This window comes from Panthera tigris, chromosome E1 (assembly GCF_018350195.1).
Source record: "Panthera tigris isolate Pti1 chromosome E1, P.tigris_Pti1_mat1.1, whole genome shotgun sequence".
Lineage (NCBI taxonomy): Eukaryota > Metazoa > Chordata > Mammalia > Carnivora > Felidae > Panthera > Panthera tigris.
Window position 1 is genome coordinate 6990991 of NC_056673.1, and position 17116 is coordinate 7008106.

At 43.1% G+C, this 17116-nt stretch overlaps 1 long non-coding RNA gene across 2 annotated transcripts in view; it reads right to left on the reverse strand.

The window, feature by feature from the left end:
* The window catches only part of LOC122233647, a 54228-nt gene that overhangs the window by 13527 nt on the left and 23585 nt on the right, over positions 1-17116 (reverse strand). Inside the window, exon 4 of one of the 2 annotated variants that reach the window (XR_006211296.1) lies at positions 4013-4189. The exons of the other annotated variant lie outside the window; for it this stretch is intronic. This is a non-coding gene — a long non-coding RNA (uncharacterized LOC122233647). The remainder of the gene's footprint in view (positions 1-4012; positions 4190-17116) is intronic. 2 annotated transcript variants of the gene reach the window in all.

Genomic DNA, 17116 nt, shown 5'->3' on the forward strand with positions numbered 1-17116 from the left:
TTTCCAGGGGCGCCTGGGTGGCTCAGTCAGTTAAGCTTCTGACTTGGGCTCAGGTCACGATCTCGCAGTTCATGGGATTGAGCCCCACATCGGACTCTGTGCTGACAGCTCAGAGCCTGGAGCCTGCTTCCAATTCTGTGTCTCCCTCTCTCTCTGCCCCTCCGCTGCTCATGCTCTGTCTCTCAACTATAAATAAATGTTAAACAAAACAAAAACAAAACATTTTTCCAGGGCTTCTGGGTGGCTCAGTCGGTTGAGTGTCCGACTTTGGCTCAGATCATGATCTTGAGGTCAGCGAGTTTGAGCCCCGTGTCAGGCTCTGGGCTGACAGCTCAGAGCCCAGAGTCTGCTTTGAATTCTGCCCCCCACTCTCCCTGAAACCCCCCTGCTCACTCTCTCTTCTTTCTCTTAAAAACGAATAAATGTTAAAAAAATCTTTTTAATTAATTACAACCATTTTCCCATAAATAAATACATAAAGCCATTTCTCTGAAGTTCGAGATTCAAACTATTGACAGTTTGTCATGACCATAACAATGATTTGGTGAACTTTTTTTTTTAAAGCTTTTTTTTTAATGTTTGTTTATTTAGAGAGAGATACTGTATGTATGCGTATGTGCACGTAGGGGAGGGGCTGAGAGACAGAGAGGGAGAGAGAGAATCCTAAGCAGCCCCCAGGGCTGTCAACGCACTGTCTTTCTGGAACCATGAGATCATGACCTGAGCCCAAATCAAGAGTTGGATGCTTAACCAACAGCCACCCACGTGCCCTGATTCAGTGAACCTTCTAAATGCTAAATGCTTATTTGCATGTATGGTTACTTCCTTCCTAATATTTCCGGAGCAAGTTACTCTTCTTTTCAGGTCTTTTTCATGTCTGTAGCAAAATTAACATCCAGAAAGCCTGAAAAACTTTATACCCCTCACAAGCAGGGCATTACTCAAACCAAACAGACAGTTTAGAAAATTCTTACCCCTTTGAGCCCTGAAGCAGTATCCTCTCAAAGATGTTTTGCAATGCAATTCTCCGATTTCTGGCAGCTTTGACAACTGTTTGTATTTCTTTTGTGACTTGTTTTTGCCGAGCTTTACCTGGCATGTGTATCTGTTTCTAATTGATTCATACAAGATCTTTACATGTGGAGGAATTAAGTTGCTACCACATAACTTACAAAAGCTTGTTTGGGTTTGTCGTTCGGTTTTTGATTTTTTTCCTGTACTTACAAACAGTGTAAAATTGCATGTGGTTGAATCTCTGTTTTTTTTCCTTTTAGATTTCTGCCCTTGATAAAACACTTTAGCTCTGCCTTGCTAAACATTATATAGAAACGTGTACTGCGTTTTATAGGTTTTTTTTTTAACGTTTATTTATTTTTGAGAGAGAAAGAAACAGAGCATGAGTGGGGAAGGGAGACACAGACAGAGAGGGAGACACAGAATCTGAAGCAGGCTCCAGGCTCTGAGCTGTCAGCACAGAGCCTGATGCAGGGCTTGAACTCATGAACCGTAAGATCATGACCTGAGCTGAAGTCAATCGCTCAACTGACTGAGCCACCCAGGTGCCCTTATACTTCTCATTCTATTTTATTACTCTGTCTTCCTAATTTGGTGCCAGTAACATATTGCTTTAATTATTATCCTGTATATTACATGTTAATATTTGTGTGGTAAACCCTTCTTGTAACTCTTTTCCATAATATTTTTGGCTTTTCTGCTGTGCATATTCTCGCATATAAATGTTAAAACAATCTGTGAAGTTTCAGAAAATAGGCCTGTCAGAGTTTTACTGGCATCATCAAGGTAAATCTAAAGTTGTGAAAAATTGACATTTTATCCGTATTAAATCTTCTCATCCATAAATAGGGTCCATCTTTTTTTAAATGTTTATTTATTTTTGATACAGAGATAGAGAAAGAGTGAGGGAGGGTCAGAGAGAGAGGGAGACAGAAAATCCAAAGGGATTGTCTGCCCTGACAGCAGAGAGACTGATATGAGGCTCGAACTCATGAACCCTGAAATCATGACCTGAGCTGAAGTCGGACACTTAACTGACTGAGCCACCCAGGTGCCCCTGGAAATAAGGTACATCTTTTAATGTATTTTCATTTTGAATGTCTCTTAGTAAAGTTTTTCAGTTGTTTTCTTTTTTTCTTTTAATTTTTTTAAATGTTTTTATTTATTTTTGAGACAGAGAGAGACAGAGCATGAGCAGGGGAGGGGCAGAGAGAGAGGGAGACACAGAATCCGAAGCAGGCTCCAGGCTCTGAGCTGTCAGCACAGAGCCCGACGCGGGGCTCGAACTCACGGACTGTGAGATCATGACCAGAGCCAAAGTCAGACGCTCAACCGACTGAGCCGCCCAGGCGCCCCAGTTGTTTTCTTGATATAGACCCTGAATATTACTTACAAGTTTCATTCCCACTTGGCCAAAAATATGGTTAAATTTTTGTCCTCAAGATAACAAAGGGGCTGTGGCTTCTAGAGCAGGATGATTTGGGCTGGGAGCCACATGAGAAATCACATCTTCTGGACCGGGGCACATGATGTGATATTTTCATCTTTTTATCATTGTTGTGAAGGAGATCTTTAGATAGCACGTTACTTTGAACCAAATATTGGGGGTCTCTAGACAAGGCAAAATGTTTGAGCATTTATTTTATAATTAGCCTTTACTTGCTATCTTATGTTATTTTATGTGGGTTGGAGATCTTGGGCTTTGCACAGAGATAGTCATTTCTTTGCAAGAAATGTATGTCAATATTTAGACTGTTTCCTTCTTTTTCTTCTTGGAGAGCAACAGACAGACCTGGGGTAAATCCCGACTGTACCACCTAGTTGCTCAAATCTTCTGCAATTTACCCCAATTTCTGAGGCTCAGATTCCTTGGTTATAAAAACGGATAATGATACCTACTTTACAGGGATCTTCTGAGGATTAAGCAAAACTTTGCCTGTAGAGCACATATAGCCCAGTACCTGGCACATACAATGGCTATTGTTGTCTGATTGCCGTTGGCTGGAACTCCTAGAACCTCACATATTAACCATAATGGTGGGCATCAGGCTGCAATGGCAATAGATTCGTTGCTAAATAGAAATACCAGGCACTCTTCGTGACGATGTTGATGATGATGATGATGATGGTGATGATAACTAACGTTTATTAAGCATCTGTACCCCATTCGGCACATACGACACAAAGACGTTATGGGAAACTGCCCCAACATCTTGTAAACTTGCTCTCAATCATATTGTACTGTATTTTATTTTATTATTTTTTTAACCAATCATATTGCTTTCATTCATTTATTCCGTCATTCAATCGACTCCTTTACCAATCATTGGTTGAGCCTGCAGTGAAGTTCTTTTTTCAAAATTAAAAAAAAAATTTTTTTTAATGTTTATTTTTGGGACAGAGAGAGACAGAGCATGAACGGGGGAGGGTCAGAGAGAGAGGGAGACACAGAATCCAAAGCAGGCTCCAGGCTCCGAGCTATCAGCACAGAGCCCGATGCAGGGCTCGAACTCATGCATATATTATAGTGCTGTTGCTTTTACCATGATTTTCCCCATCCATTCTGTATGGACTACCTGTCCTCACTGAAAGCAAAGAATCAGGGGCAGGGTTTGTGACGGGACAGAGAATGGGACTGGCCTTCCTCCAGTGAAAGATCATTCATTCAACCATCATTTACTGGTTGCTAGTAATCAAAAGGTGAATCAGTTGGGGGTCTTGCCCTCGTGTCGTGCATAGCTGAGAAAACCGGATGTGAAGGATCATTCTACTGAAACAATACACACATGTTATGAGACCATAGAGACAGGCTTGTAAAGGGAAGCAGGGGACTTGCCAGCCCCTTGTGGGATGGGAAGGAGGCGGGCTGTCGAGAGGGCAGGAGCTGACATGGGGCTGAGTCGGGAGACCGGGTGGGTAAGAGAGAACAAACACAGGATCAGTAGGAATAACTCACGCAAAGGCACAGAGGCACACTGGAGATGATTGCTCAACTCACTTGGAAGTGTGTTCTTCTCCAGGGAAGCGGAATTGCCAAGAGGTGGGCTTTGTGAGTGGAGTCGGTTTGATCAAAGTCCAGAAATGAGAGCTTTTCTTGGATGACTTAATGAGGTCCGCAGAGTAAAGAAGGGAAACCATTGTGTGTTGGTATTAACAGTCATTGCCATGGTAGTTCCTGGAGCAAAACAAAAGTAAAGAGAAGACTGGAGACAAAATGAATTTGGCGGTTGATTCATTTGTCCTCTGGGGTCAGTTTCCCCTGCTTTCTCCTCTCGGTACCCTGTTTTCTTCTCAGTCTCTCTGTTTTTCTCTTTCCACCTTGTCTTTCTCTCCCTCCCAGAACTTCACTCTGGAGCGGGTTTGTAGGCTGGTGGACTTCTAAAAACACTGATGAGGATTACTAGTTAGTGCAATATGAGAAGATTATATAACTTTGTCCCTCCACTCATACACGAACGATATACACAGGAAGGAGATACCCCCTTGGCCTGTATCACTTGCCGGTGAATCCAGAATTTGGCGGTTGATTCATTTGTCCTCTGGGGTCAGTTTCCCCTTCTTTCTCCTCTCTGTACCCTGTTTTCTTCTCAGGTATTTGGGTCTGGCAGGCTATTAGTGGGTGGAACCCACAGACACAAGGAAGTGATTTGATGGGCTTTCTTCTGGGCTCATGTACAATTTCTTTAAATTCCTTTTGATCCTCTAAGATCCCAGCAGCCAACTCTGGTTAACATCACCGAGAAGCGGGCTGTACCCAGAGCCGTCCAGGGAGCGAGGCTTCTCATGTGCCAAGCGGCAGGCAAGCGGTCCTGTCTCCCTGCCTGGAACCGGAGGCACCCTGAGAAGATTCAAGCAAACAGAAGTGGCCAGTCGGATCATTACCATGTGAATTCGATCAGCATTTACATCTGCACAAAGCGTTTCATGCCGAATCAGCCTCTTGAAAAATTCCATGGTTATCGCCCCAACCCCTAGCTCGAATGGCACTAATCCTCAGTTCTTATATACTGGATTCTTGATTTGGAGCCTAGTGAGAGCTGGAAATGAATCCTCTGCTGAAACTTAAGCCTGTTCTTCTGAAAGTCCCAGTGATGTGTTTGGAACAGAACTACCAGCAGGGCACGCTGAGGGCTTGTGGGACACGGGGTGAAAAGTAGGCAAGTAGAGGAGGCAGGGGGAGCCCGGACTTTCAAAAAGGGACGGCTTCAAACAGTAAGCAGACACGGAGCAGGTAGCAATTAGTGTCTCAACATGTGCAGGGCCGGGCCGTTACCCTGAGGGTGCCCCCCGCCTTCAGCTTTGGATCAGGCTTGCCAAACCGTGCTTTTGATGGGGTGGTGAGTCTTACAAATGGAAATGACATATGGACGGATAAAATACAATCCAATACACGTAAAACGGCATTCTTTTTTTTTTTTAATTGTTTAATGTTTATTTATTTTTGAGGGAGAGAGAGAGAGTGGATGCACGTAAACAGGGGAGGGGCAGAGAGAGAGAGAGGGAGACACAGAATCCGAAGCAGGCTCCAGGCTCCGGGCTGTCAGCACAGAGCCCGACGCGGGGCTCGAACCCATGAACTGTGAGATCATGACCTGAGTCGAAGTCGGACGCTTAACCGACTGAACCACCCAGGCACCCCCAGACCACATTCTTTATGAGTTTGATCCCAGGCTGGACACATTCCTTTTTTGGATGGGATTAGCTAGACTAGTTCAATCAAGGAAGTATTGTAATTCTAGTGTATCTTTGGGAGTTTTTTGTTTTGTTTTTTTTTTTACATTTGCATTTATTTATTTATTTATTTTCAGTCCTTCCCTCCCATTTAATTCAGATATATAATTGACATATAACATTGTGTGAGGTTTTTTTTTTTTTTGTTTGTTTGTTTTTTTTGTTGTTGCTTTGGTAAATGTTTATTGTTTTTTAAGAGAGAGAGAGTGCAAGTAGGAGAGGGGCACAGAGGTGGGGGGCAGAGGCTCCAAAGCAGGCTCTGTGCTGACAGCAGAGAGCCTGATGTGGGGCTCGAACACATTAACCATGAGATCAAACCTGAGCCAAAGTTGGACGCTTCAACGACTGAGCCACGCAGGTGCCCTTAACATTGTCTAAGGCATGCAACATAATGATTTGATATGAGTATATTGGGAAGTGATCACTATGGTGAGTTGACTTAACATCATCACTTCACAGTTAACCAATTTTATCGCCCTTAGGATGAGCCCTTTGAAGATCTGCTATCCTAGAAACTTCCAAATATGCAGTATCATATCGGTAACTATGGCTATCGTGTCATACATTACATACCCAGAACTTACTCATTTAGAATTGGATGTGTATATATCTTGACCACCTTCACCCAATTCCTAGTATTTCTTTTTTTTTTTTTAAGTTTATTTATTCTGAGTGAGAGAGAGAGAGAGAGACGGCAGAGAGGGAGAGAATCTCCCGCAGGCTCTGCACTGTCAGCACAGAGCCCTATGAGGGGCTCGAACCCACGAACCGTGAGATCATGGCCTGAATCGAAATCAGGAGTTGGACGCTTAACCGACTGAGCTACCCAGGCGCCCCACCTCGTGTTTCTTAACTGACATTTTAACTAACTCAATGAATTTGAGTGAGGTATTTGAGCTACGTGTACCAAGTCTCTCCATGTAGACAGAAAGCTATAGATTGAGTAACAATATAATTAAGACTAATTGTACCTTCCTGAGCGCCTGGCTCCAAAAGATGAAAAGCAAAGATTAGCATCAACCCGAGAGATCGTCTCTAATGGCCAACCACAGGGCTCTACCCTATAGGACATTTTCACTTAGGCTGAGTTTGAAGGCAGATTTTAGGCTCGTTGTGTGTGTGGGTAACACAGTGAAAACCCCGAAAAATGGAACTGAGCCCTTCAAATGGGCTCAAAGCCCGGGTCTGGTGGCCGTGGCCAGGAACAGTGGAGGCGGGTTGTCTGTTTTCTTCTTTCTCTCTCTCCCCCAGCACCCTCCGTCTCTCATTCACTTTTATGACACCTACACGTTTATAAACCTGCCCAGGGCTATTGAGAGATTACATGAGACGGAGGAGGAGGGGGGCAGTGAGGTGGGATCATTCCACTCATTCTTCAGCCTTGGCCCAGGGCTTCATGGAGGGGCAGGATGGAAATCTAAGCTGTACCAGAGAGCGCAGAACTCGAACCCCTCCTCCCCTGTTTGCCTATTATGCTGACGTTCTCTGGACACACTCTCTGGGAGGGACCCTGTCGGCCTTTCCGGAGGCAAGCGTTCAGGGCAACAGCAAGGTGGTTATGGAGATCTGCACACGCTCGACGTGTTCTTTGAATCAGGCATCGGGGCCCGGGCTCAGCAGCCGCCACGAGGATGTGCCTCTGCGGATGCAAACCCATCAAAAAGACCACCAGAGCTAAATATAACCGGGGCGGAAAAGGCATTCAGGCCACAAGATGGAGAACCGGCGCTTGAGGTGGACCACCTCATGTGCCAAAAGTAATGATTCGATGCTGAGGATTAAAATTCTGGAGCTCAAAGGGACCACGAGACGTCATGTGGTCCGACTCCCCACTTGGAGGTGGAGAACACTTGGCAGAGAGAGGTCAGCTGATGTGCCCACGATCCGCAAATCAATCATTGCCGGGCTTGGCTTCTTGGTGTCTGGCTCAGCCCTCTCTCTACTCTATCAGTGTTGTTCTGCGTCTAATAATGGTGCGAAGGTGGTGATAATCATGAAAACAATAGCAATCACCATCATAATAACGGCCATGACTCATATTTTTTTTATAAATGTTGATTCATTTTTGAAAGAGAGAGCATGAGCAGGGGAGGGGCAGAGAAAGAGGGGGACAGAGGATCTGAAGTGGGCTCTGGGCTGAGAGCAGTGAGCCTGACGTGGGGCTCGAACTCATGAACCCCGAGGTCATGACCTGAGCTGAAGTCAGATGCTCAACCGACTGGGCCACCCAGGCGCCCCTATGACTTACATTTTTATAGCTCCTTACAGTTTAAACATTTTGGAGGGTTTCACAAGGCCATCAGGGTAGGGAATGGTAACAATTGTGCCCTGGTGATATTCATTGTCATGACATTTACTGAAACAAAACAAAAATAAATATAGCTTTCACTGGGAAAAGACTGGGGACAGAATGAGGAACTAAAGGGGGTGCCTGGTGGTGGCTCAGCTGGTTAAGCAAGCCTCCAACTTCGGCTCAGGTCATGATCTCACAGTTCATGGGTTCGAGCCCCGCGTCAGGCTCCGTGCTGACAGCTCAGAGCCTGGAGCCTGCTTCGGATTCTGTGTCTCCCTCTCTCTCTGTCCTTCCCCCGCTCACACTCTGTCTTTCTCTGTCTCAAAAATAAACATTAAAAAAAAAAAAAAAGAATGAGGAACTGAAAGAAACTGCTGTCTTTAGGTAAAAACAAAGGCGATATTAACTTTCTTTGAACTTGTGTGGTCTCCCCACTTTTCACTCTGTTCTTGTTCTTCTCTCTTCTGAGACTCTCAGCAGGTCTCTAGGCTGGGTGGACTTCTTACCACACTGATGAGGGTACTATATTTTATATTAAAAAGAGGTACAGCAAATATTATCCCCATATTACAGATGAGGCAACAAAGGCACAGAGAGTCTAAGAGATTTGCTAAAGGGCACACAGCTACTGAGTGATAGAGAGGAGGTGTTTTGGCTTACCGCTCGGTGCTCTTTCTTACACAGCACGTTGACCTCCTGGCTGTTACTGAACCAGACAGTGAGTCCCTGCAAGTCTGTGAGGATTTGTTCTGAACCAATTTTGTCTTCTTTCTTTCTCTTTCTTTTCTTTTCTTTTCTTTCTTTCTTTCTTTCTCTCTCTCTCTCTCTCTCTCTCTCTCTCTCTCTCTTTCTTTCTTTCTTTCTTTGTAGGTTCTACAAGTAGAGATTGCACAATTAAAAGGACACTACTGGGGCACCTCGGTGGCCCAGGCTGGTTAAGCACCAACTTCAGCTCAGGTCATGATCTCATGGTTCATGAATTCGAGCCCCACGTCAAGCTCTGTACTGACATCTCAGAACCTGGAGGCTGTTTCTTCGGATTCTGTGTCTCCCTCTCTCTTTGCCCCCATTCCTGCTGGTGCTCTGTCTCTCTCTCTCTCTCAAAAATAAAATAAACATTAAACAAAATAATAATAAAAAAAATAGGACACTATTTAGGGCCTTCAGTATACAGCAGAGATCTTATTCTGGAAGGTGAATCCTGGAGTGGTAAGGAACTAAAACATTCTGGCTACCATGGCCTTCTGCTTTGAAATCAATGGTGTGTGAAGGTCCCAGGGCCTCATCTCCAGAAAATTAATGCAGCATGAAACCCAAGATCTTACAAATAAAAGTGACAGAGCACAGGGCAGAACCTTGACGTCCTGTCTCCCTGTGAGGTCCACTTGGCAACACACCCCATCTGAGACTTGGAGCTCAGACCCCACTCATCACTCTCCAGCACCGCAGAGGGCGCGAAACGTCTTCTGATGTCGTGGCCATGTGGGGAAAAGCATCCTCCTTGGAGTCAGGGGGCTTGGTTCGGATCCCAGAACTGTCACTTAGTAAATGAGTAATCTTGGGCAATTTACTTAATTAACTTCTCTCATCTGTGTCTTCGTTTGTAAAGTTGGCATGTTAGAATGTCTTATCTCTTGGATCCACTGAGGTGAACAGAGCCAATCGATGCTTATTTACCTGCCTAACACCGTGCTTGCCACCGAGTAGGAATCCCATGGACCAGACGTGCATGGCTGCCTGCATTGCCCCCAAAGCCAGCAGCACCTTTGATGTGAACATTACTCAACAATTTTCCAAGCAAGACTGGGCCGCAACCCCTCCAATGCTCTCACACGACATGTCGGTCACAGGAAACAGAGGCTCATAAAAGTAACACAGTCATAAAAACCCAACTCCATCATGTTACCCGTGATGGTTTAAATTTTAGTATCAACTTGACTGGCTAATGGTGGGCCCCAATATATGGCTAAACATTATTTCTGGAAGTGTCCGTGAAGGTGTTTCCAGGAGAGATTAGCATTTGAGTTGGCAGACTGAGTAAAGAAGATTGCCCTTCCCGATGTGGGTGGGCACTGAACGATCCACTGAGGGCCTGAAAAGAGGCAGAGAAAAAGCTGAATTCTCTTTTTCTGTCAGACTGATAAGCTAGGAGATCAATCATCTCCTGCCCTCAGACTGGGATTTCTAGCATGAGCTCCCTTGGTTCCCCAGCCCCTTGGACTTGGACTGAATTACACCGCTAGCTTTCCTGGGTCTCCAGCTTGCAGACAACAGATTGCGGGACTTCTCAGCCTCCATAATCTCACGAGCCTGATAATTCCTCATAATAAATCTCTTTCTATATATCCACACCATTGGTTCTGTTTCTTTGAGCTTTTGTTGTTGTTGACCCGGATTCTCCCAGTCTCAATTTTGCTTTATTTTTGTAAAGGTCAACCTCATAGCTGGAGCAAATGACTGACAAGTATTTGGATGTGTATCTTTTAGCTTACTCTGGGCAAGCAGAGTAATGCATACCCCCACCCTCAAGATGTCCATACCATAAACTCCAGAACCAGTTGTTACATGACAAGATGACCTTTGCAGATATGATTAATTAAGGGTACAGACCTTGAAATTAGAAGATTATCCTGGATCATTGGGGTGAGTCCACCCTAATCAGATGAGTCTTCAAAAGTGAAAAGCCTTCCCCAGCTGTGGTCAGAGGGAGAGAGGTGTGGTGATGGAGGCAGGGTCAGAGAAATGCTCTACTGATGTCTTTGAAGGTGGAGGAAGGACTGAGAGCCAAGGAATCGGGGCCAACTCTAGAAATTGGGAAAGGCAAGTAAATGGATTTTCTCCCACAGCCTCCAGAAAGGGATGTGTCTCTGCTGATGCCTTGATTTTGAATCAGTGAGACCCATGTTGGACCTCTGACCCACAGAACTCTACAGTAATAAATCTGTGTTTTAAGTCATTCACTTGGTGGTAATTTGTGACAGCGGGTTATAGCCAAAGAGACAAGGTGGATCCCCCATCAAAATCTGGTTCAGATGTCAAGACTAATGATGTCTCATATACCAAAAGGACACAGAGAGTTTGTTACTCAGGTAATGGAGTTTTCAGAGTAATTCCCAAGCAAGTCCAAAAATGACTTGAGGAAGCAGGGAAAGGGGACTGGTGTGGAGATTCACTGGTGGTTAGGGGTAGAGACAGGTGAAATTTCCTGTGCATGGTTTGATCTTCTCATCAGTCCCAAAGGATAGAGCACCCAGGCATTTTTATCAGGGCGACCATGTGTGGGGCAGAAAAGGAACAGTGTGGGGGTATTGCTTGAACACCATCAGCAAACATTGAAAAAATGGAATCACGCTCTATTTCCTGCCAACAATGGAAAACCAATAAAACCAATCTTCCTCTAATTCCATCTAAGCAACAACCCATCCATCCAACACCCATCCACTTATCCAGTGTTGTAATGTGTAGCCACCGTGTGCCATCCATAGCTAGAAGTTATGGGGGCATAGATGTCCCTGAAAAAATTCTCCTCCCGTGTGCTAACCATCTGGTAGGAGTGGACATTAAATTGATTTATAATTATTATATTATTTGCCACGTATCACAATTGTGGTATATGAAGAAGGCTGAAAGAACAATGGAGAAAGACAGTTCTGTTCCTAGGAATTTAGGAGGGAAATTTTCACTAAAATAGTGATTGGTATGGTTCTTGAATAACAACCAGGAGCTCAATAAGCGGAAATAGGAGTTAAAGCTCTTTAGAACTCCAAAGGAAAAACCATGGATGAAGGTATAGAGGCATCAAGTTTTATCTGTGTGGCAGTAAAGTGGATTAGCCGATGAGGGTTTTTTTCATCCTCTGATTTCTATAATTTAAGGAGGGAAATTTCTTTTTAGCTTGAAGCCATTGACTTATACCCAGTCTAATGCACAGGAAGGAAAACATATGATACCCATAACATGAACAAGACTGGGAAGACACAGTTTCAAGACAAGGAAACTAATTGTAATGAGCCTTTCCAGCATAGACTACAGTTTCTTTCCCAGTGATAGTCGGAGGAAATGATGTACAGAGTATGTACACTTACAGGATTACTTACTGAAGGAAGCGTGTGAGCTGGAGGGCAAAGAAATAAAGCTGATCACCATGATTCAAAATGTGTCTCGTCCCCCTTGGGTCTTCCCATTTGTGACATCCTAGAACATCCTAGGACACTACTAGTCTTTGCATTTTATTTCCCCACCCCAGAGGTCTGGCAGCCCTGGGTGAAGCCACTCATGCGGGTATCAGCTGGGGGAGCCTGGGTATTTATAAGAATCCCAACATGAACGACCAGGTTCTGCTGGAGAGAGACGCGAGCCTTCTCTGACTCCTACCCCCTGCCTTGTGCTGCACCCTTGCTTCTCTCTCTGTTTTGTATTTTAGACTTGAGAGGATCTTTCATATATATAACAAGTTTTTGCTTTGAACTTAAAAGTAAATATTATGAGAGAGAGAAAAAAAGTATAGTCCAATCTAACTTGAAATGCTCAAATATGATTAGTATTAGACTGTGAAATACCTCTGCCTTATCTCTAGGAGCCAGCTGCTGGGAGCATTTTGAGGGATCAGGCTGGTTGTTGTGGTATGATTTTTTTTTTTTTAAAACAAAACATAAGCCCCAAATGATCTGTGGATAGACTCTCCACAAAATCCCCTTTGTCAAAAGCTCAATCTTTCTAATTTTTTCCCCCCTCATCATTTGTCCTAATCCCAATTCATGGAAGCCAATGCAGGAGTAAAATGGGTTCCAGTCATAATCTGGCCATTTCCCTCTTCCTTCTGTCTGTATTTCTGCTTCAACTTGGCTACATCTAAGGATTTTCCAATTGAGGAAACAAATTATTTGGGTCATACAGGCCACTATTGTCATTTGTAAGACAAAAAAAAAAAAATGCTGCTTGGCATTTTGAAAACTGATTTATTAATACACACAGGGGGGCCCTGCATGTCAACAACTGAAAATTATGGATAACGGATTTGCATCTTGTATAACTTCATGGCATCATTCAGCAGGATTTTAGAAGCTAAAAAAAAAAAAGGCTAAATGATAAAGTAGTTTTTTAAAAGTCTCTTTTTAAACTAGCTGCCTATGCCTTTCATCAACAAGAAAGAAAGAAGACAACAAAAAATATGATTCTCTTAATTCAGTGAAAAGTTTAGCTTTAAAGCATTAAACGATTCTAAACCCATGAATTATTATGTGTATCATGCATGAATCAACTACAGAAAGAATAGGAAATGAATAACTGGTTTGCATCAATCTCCAGTGAAACCATGTACAGGGAAATGAATTTAGGATTCAATCAAATAAGGAGCTAGTGTTACGTTCCTTCTGAACGCATTACTCTGGAGATACTCAAAGAATACTAAAAGGGAAAGAGAATTTATGTTTATCTTCAGCGAATGGGCACTTTGGGGGAGACAAAATATCAAAAGTTGGGTGGTGAATTATTCCCAAGAGAGGCCAAATAGCAGAGAATCATTGACTAGTAAATAAGGAACACAAATAATAAGTACCACTAGTTGAGGGCCATGGGGCAGTACTGAAGCATTGGAGAGGTCTGTGACAATTTCAACTAGAAGATGGATTTTTTTTTTTTTCTGGATTCCAAATGTAATAAGAATCCTAGAAGGTGGGAAAAGCAAGGAGGACATTTCAGAAGAGGTGGACTGCTAAGTTGTAGAGAAGGATGTTCTAGAGGTTGTCAAGGGCCAGTGAGGAGAGCTGCTTTGAACTTTATATAAATGGAAACACAAAGTATATGTTCTTTTTGATCTGGCTTTCTTCTACTCACCACTGTTATCTGTGAGGGTCATCCATACTGTTACTTATTAAAAGTTCAAAAACAGGCAAAACTAATTTATGGTGCAAAAGGTCTAGATAGGGATGATCAGAGAGGTCTGGAATTTGGAGAATTCAAGAAGAAATGTGGCTCAAAGGACTGTCAAAACATCAGATACCTAAGGAATGCCCAAAGAAAAATATTCAAGATTTCTACATTGAAGTCTACACACAATTACTGACAGTAAGTGGAAGGAAATACCATGTTCATGGATTGGAAGATTCAATGCAGTTACCATATCTTGTTTTCTTGAAACCAACTGATCTATCTATACATTTATTTATTTATTTATTATTTTTTTATTTAATTTATTTTTGAGAGAGGAGAGAGAGAGAGAGACAGCATGAGTGGGGAGGTGCAGAGGAAGAGTAGGTTCAGAAGGGTGGGGGGAGGTGCAGAGAGAGGGGGGGACAGAGGATCCGAAGTAGGCCCCACACTGACAGCAGAGAGCCTGATGCTGAGCTCAAACTCATGAACTGTGAGATCAGGATCTGGGCTGAAGTTGGACACTTAACTGACTGAGCCACTCAGGCGCCCCCAAACTGATCTATATAGTTAATGCAACCCCCACCAAAATCCCAGCAGGTCTTATTTGTGTGGAAATTGACAAGCTGATTCTAAAGTTTTTGTGGAAATGCAAAGGCCTGAGAACAGCCAAGGTCGGAAAAGAATAGAGATCCTTAAACTTTACAACACTATAAAGGTTATAGTGATTAAGACTGTGGTTTGCTAATGTAAGGATAGGCACATTGATCAATGAAATGGAATGGAGTGTTCAGAGACAGATTCACATGATTGATTATAAACCACCTGATTTATAATAAAGTTGTCACATACGTTACTGATGACAGTGTAGATTGGGGCACTCACTCTGGAAAACTGATGGTACCTAATAAAATTGAACATATAACTATTCACTTACCTAGCATGTCCACATTTAGGTAAAGCGATAGAAATGTGTACATGTATATATCAAAGGACATGTACAAGAGTGTAGTACATGACATCACCGATTATTATAGCCCCCAACTGGAAACACTCCAGATGCCTCTCAATGCTTGAAGAGATAATAAATGATCGTTCATTCATACCTTGCAACACTATATAGCAGGTGTCTTGGTACACTCAGGCTGCTATAACAAAATGCCACAGACAGGTGGCTTATAAACAGAACTTCATTTATTATGGTTCTGGAGGCTGGGGAGTCCAGGAACATGGGGCTAGAAGATTTGGTCTTTGGTGAGGGCTCACTTCCTAGTTGTCTATATTTTCACTCTAACCTCACAGGGTGGGAAGGATGAGGGAGCTCTAAGGGGTCCTCTTTTATAAAGGCACTAATCCCATCACAAGGCTCAATCCTCATGACCTCATCACTTCCCAAAGGCACCCCCCTCCTAATAGCATCACATTGGGCATCAGGATTTCAACATAGGAATTCGGGGGACACAAACATTCTGCAGCAAAGTTCGATAAACTTTTTTTGTACAGGGTCAGATAGTAAACATATTAGGCTTTATTGTTTCTGTCATAAGTACTTATCTCTGCTGTTACAGTGTAAAAGGAAGTCCAGACAATCCATAAATGAATGAGCCTGGCTATGTTTCTAGAACTTTACTTATGAACACTGAAATATGAATTTCATATAATTTGCATATCACCAAAATTATTCTTTAGAAATCTTTTCCAGGGGAGCCTGGGTAGCTCAGTCAGTTAAGTGTCTGACTTCAGTTCAGGTCATGATCTCGCGGTTTGTGGGCTTGAGCCCCGCATCGGGCTCTGTGCTGACAGCTTGGAGCCTGGAGCCTGCTTCGGATTCTGTGTCTCCCTCTCTCTCTGCCCCTCCCCTGCTTGTGTTCTGTCTTTCTCTCTCTGTCAAAAATAGGTAAACATTAAAAATAATAAAATAAAATAAAATAAAATAAAATAAAATAAAATAAAGTAAAATAAAATAAAATAAAATAAAATAAAATAAAATAAAATAAAATAAAATAAAGAAATCTTTTACAGCCCTTAAAAATATAAAAATCCTTCTTGACTCATGGGCTGTACAAGAACATTTTGTCTCCTTGAGACAGAAATGAAGAGAAACACGGATGAACCTCACAGATATGATCATGAGCGGAAGAAAGCCAGACCAAAAAGAGCATATACTTTATGATCCCACATACATAAAGTTCAAAAACAGGCGAAAGTAATTTGTGGCAATAATGGTCAAAATAGGGATTATCAGAAAGCAATACTCAGGCAGGTCTCTAGACTCTATCTAGCTAATGTTCTCTTTTGTGAACTGGGTGATAGCTACTCAGGTGTGTTCACTTTATAAAGATTCATCAGTTTGTACCATAGATTCACAACATTTCTAGTAAACGCTTTTTAAGATTATTAATCGAGAGCCAGTTAAGAGATGGCATCATGCGCCCGGTAAGTGCGTGGATTCTGCAGACAGAGAGCCGGGTGCAAATCTTAGTTCTATCATTAATTTTTTTTAAATGTTTATTTTTGAGAGAGAGAGAGAGTGTGTGTGTGTGTATGTGTGTGTGTGTGTGAGCAGGGGAGGGGCAGAGAAACAGGGAGGACAGAGGACCTGAAGCGGGCTCTGCACTGTCAGCAGTGAGCCCGATGTGGGGCTCGAACTCAGGAAGGGTGAGATTATGACCTGAGTTGAAGTCGGAAGCTTAACCCACTGAGCCAACAGGCGCCCCGTAGTTCTATCATCAGCTGTGTGCAGTTGTGTGTTCACCTCTCTGTTTTAGTGTTCCCGAGGTGTCAAATAGGGAATAACTATGGTGCTCACCTGGTGGCATTGGTGTAAGAATCATGAATCAATCCACACAAAGCCACTTGGAACGATGCTGGTATACCCAAAGCACTCAATAAATGTTAACCGGCATTACTGTGGCCAACAACATTTTTTGCTTGGGGTCTTTTGCTCCAGCCTGTTACGATGTTTATAAACTCTTGATTCTGCCATATATTATGTTTACTTTTAGACTTAAGTCTCGGGCTAGGAACACAAAGAGGTCTTTCTAACTCACATGTGGTCCAACCCGGCTCACCAGAAGAACACGATTCTGGAGAAGAGCCTAGGAAAGAAGGCTTATAGTCATAAATAACATAAATATCCCTCGTCTTGTTAGGATGCACGTACTGCCTGTGAAAAGTTGCAGCGTCAGTAGGCGCTGGTTGAAGATTCTG